The sequence below is a fragment of the Frankliniella occidentalis genome, unplaced genomic scaffold, assembly GCF_000697945.3.
Source record: "Frankliniella occidentalis isolate FOCC.00 unplaced genomic scaffold, Focc_3.1 Scaffold291, whole genome shotgun sequence".
Classification (NCBI taxonomy): domain Eukaryota; kingdom Metazoa; phylum Arthropoda; class Insecta; order Thysanoptera; family Thripidae; genus Frankliniella; species Frankliniella occidentalis.
Genome location: NW_026267417.1, coordinates 65576 through 68983, shown reverse-complemented (window position 1 = coordinate 68983; position 3408 = coordinate 65576). Strand labels below are relative to the sequence as shown.

At 38.6% G+C, this 3408-nt stretch overlaps 2 long non-coding RNA genes across 2 annotated transcripts; both read left to right on the top strand.

Annotated features, from left to right (window-relative positions):
- Nucleotides 1-6: 6 nt before the first annotated feature.
- LOC127750936 (uncharacterized) lies at nt 7-1108 on the top strand. The gene is made up of 4 exons (XR_008011906.1): nt 7-359; nt 435-607; nt 715-807; nt 895-1108. It is a non-coding gene; the product is annotated as an uncharacterized LOC127750936 (long non-coding RNA).
- Nucleotides 1109-1239: 131 nt separating this feature from the next.
- Nucleotides 1240-1501, top strand: LOC127750937 (uncharacterized). Its single transcript, XR_008011907.1, has 2 exons — nt 1240-1361; nt 1439-1501. It is a non-coding gene; the product is annotated as an uncharacterized LOC127750937 (long non-coding RNA).
- The last annotated feature ends 1907 nt before the right edge of the window (nt 1502-3408 follow it).

Here is a 3408-nt window from a genome sequence, read left to right as displayed (position 1 = left end):
TTAAACATAGTATTTCATAATCTATTATAGTTTTTCTACTAGTAATTGTTTATTAAATACTTTGTTCTCTTTAGAGAATTGTTGTAGATGTTTAAGAGTTGTTTTTTTGTATGCTTTAATTTGATTTTTTGAGTTATTGCTGTATTTATGTTTTTCATCATGTCTGGTCTAATCTTGTGTCTCCGGCTGTTCATACAGGTCCTTACATAAAGTATTGACATATCAAGGAGAGGCAAAATTTTTTCAATGTAGCAGTCGTTTTAATACCACATTATCAGGGAGGCTGCAATAACGCATTGAGATCATTTCACCCACTGCTTTAGATAATTATTTGAAGCTGTGCGTTTTAGTTGCTGATGGTAAGCTTATCACATTTAAAAAAAATTCGAGCTTGAACTTTTTATGAAACAGCGTTGTGTTTATCTTTCTTACAGAGATCTGAGACTGCCATTTGCGTCATTCTTGCAAGTTTTTTTTTGATAATGTCGGAATGAGTTCCAGTCCAGGCTGTTTTCACACTAACTGGAGTACTAAGGAGCAGTTTATGTATATATCTATTCTTCTAAACCTTGGAGTTAAAATTTCTTTTACACATGCAACATTACAGGTAAAAATTTCTGATTTCTTTGTCTCGCATCTTGCCTTAATCAGACATCTTACCTCTTATAAATTTTTACAGAACTGCAACAATGTCTGTTTTCTTTTCAATTACAGATTGACACATTTTATGAATCTAATAGAAGACACCAAGAAATTGTTTGCCTGAGGATTTACTGGCTTCACCCTACTTTTACGTAATTAATGCAAGTATGTTGTCTTTCTTTGTTAGATTTCACTATCTATCTAAGTCAAAAATGGCAGAGTAACTGACTATATTCATTTTTATATTATCAGCTAGAACATCATTAAAACCAACACACTCAAGTCTACTCAAGGAGCACCCAGCAGAATCTATAAAATGTAACCACAGTATAGTCAAGCAGTTTTTACAAGGAAGTCGACTAGATGGGATCCTTTCCAAATCTCCTACGGTCCTGATGGTTTGAAGCTGAACTTGGAGGGTCCTTTGCTTGGTCCTATGCTTTTCCATGATCTTTTTTCTTGTCTCTGAGTGTGGAAAGTACATAAAAGATTCATTACTCACTACCATTTTATGTTAAGGCAAGTTTTTATTTGTATCTACTTCTTTTGATTTTTCAAATGTCTCAGTTAAGTAATTACCCCTCTTTCACTCTTTACAGGTTCTTTGTATACATAATTTAAGTTGATTTATACCCTTGCACTTATTTTGAAGTAATCACTGCGATTCAAGGAATGTAAACAGTTCTTGTGTCCCTTCTAAAAAATGTTCTCAGCTGAAGGTAAATATTGCTGGATATTGTCTATTTTTTTTTTTACATAAAAATGGTGGTAACTCACTTTTTTATATATTTGACAGGTTGGTTTGGAAATCTTGCTGGTTGTAGGAAAGATGTTTATTAAAAAAATAGACTCTTTCAAATTCATTTTCTTATTTGAACTTACCTTGAAGAAATCAACTTTCAGCGTCGTCTCAGCTTTCTTGGCTCCTGCTTTTGGTATGCCAGCATCATAATCTCTGATCTCTTCCCTCATCAAACTTAATGGCGGATTCAGTAATGTTGAACATCGCTCTCCCCTGCATGGCGTAATGCTTCGGTGCTTGTCCCTTCATATCGTAAGTTTAGTGACGAAAGAGAATTAAGCTATTGACTAGCTTTGCACCATGTTCCTGTTTACTACGTCAAAGGTTAAATTCCGTGATTACCTGATGGAGCACAAAACTATTTTGTGCTCTTTCAAGGAACCACGGATAGGTTCATGGTTCAGGAACTTCCGTGGTTGTGTGCTCAAAGAATGGAATTTTTCTGTAGTTTTTCAGTTAAAATGATGGAATTTTACCGTGTACAGACTATCCGTAGTTTAACCGTAGGTCTTAACAGAACTGATACGGAATTCTGTTATCTATCCGTAGTCCAGTACGGTTGACTACAGAACTTCCGGGTAATCAATTGACCAGACATTTTCTGTGGCTTTTTCCGTGGTTATTCTTGACAGTGCGTTCCCGACGATCCGATCGGGTGTTTCCGCGCAAGTGAGAATATTTGAACATGGTTAATGATGGCATGCCTATCGGCGCGGCGTCATCTGTTATTGTTATTTAGAAAAGTATTTAAACCTTAAAATTTGATATAACATTTTTAAAACAAACCAACACAGCAAGTGTGCAACTCCAAGTTACAGACGTGCGAGTGTTCATTTCAAAATTACACATGTTTTAATGCTCAAATAACTTCTTCTACACTCGGAAGTGTGCATTTTCGAATCTGATGTCGGCTCTGGTGGATAAATGTTCTATCTTGTAACACTACTAACGCTGTAAAATATTATATCGAACGGATTAAATCTTCACAGCGGCCTCAAAGATTAGCATGGAGCTCTTATGTGGAAGAAGCATAACTGAAATTTTTCATATGAGGGTTCCTGTTGAAAGTTTTCAGAGGGCTGCAGCTTCGTAACCTTGGTGGAACAAAATCCGGCGACCACGCTGGATGGTAGCCAGGCCGTCTGGGAACACCTCGGGAAAATATGGGATTTTGTTCAAGCAAGGATAAAAATGTCCCGCCCTCCAGTCGGCCCAGGGCGTAAGTGGCCAAGACTTTCCGAAAAAGTGTCCCGCCATCTTTTGATATGTTTTCTGGCCAACATTTTGTCTGGCCAAGGCAGGTTCGGACCAAACTACCACGGTAGTTTCTCATACTGGGCAGACGGGAACAGATAAATCAGTGAGTTTGTTCTTTTTCACTTCCGTTTTAGATAGCCTGGAACACCCTATTCTTGCTCGAGTTATCGTGCGGACAGACAAACAAACAGAATGAAACTGTTCCGGTCAGTGAAGTAATGGGCTTCGCTAATCGCTCAGCCAATAAAGCATCCTGTTAAAGCTAAAATGAAGAAGGATGAGAGAAATAAGAGAACGGAAATTACTATGCTTTTACATGGGACTTCCGTTTTCTTGTTCCCTGCATTCTTCTGCATTTCAGCTTTACCGGAATGCTTTATAGGGACAAGCGAACGGTTGATACTGTTAGTATTATCGGCTATCGGCGATCCAAATAGAGGTAGAGGATTTGCGTGCTGTCACAAAAGTGCAAGGAGTAGTACATTTGTTTTCTACGATTTATTTGTTTTGGTAATGTTACAGAGAGTGGTACGCTGCGCACACAATCCAGAATAGTGTCGTAAAACCGACTCTTGGGACGCCGCACTGCATCAACCACTGTTGGAGTTACTTGGTGGTTTTGGCAACGGAACTGGAGGATGCGGAAGCCTGTGCAGGTACCCGCCGGGCTTGAGGCGGCGCGGGGGCAGTGTCGCTGCTGGCTTTGA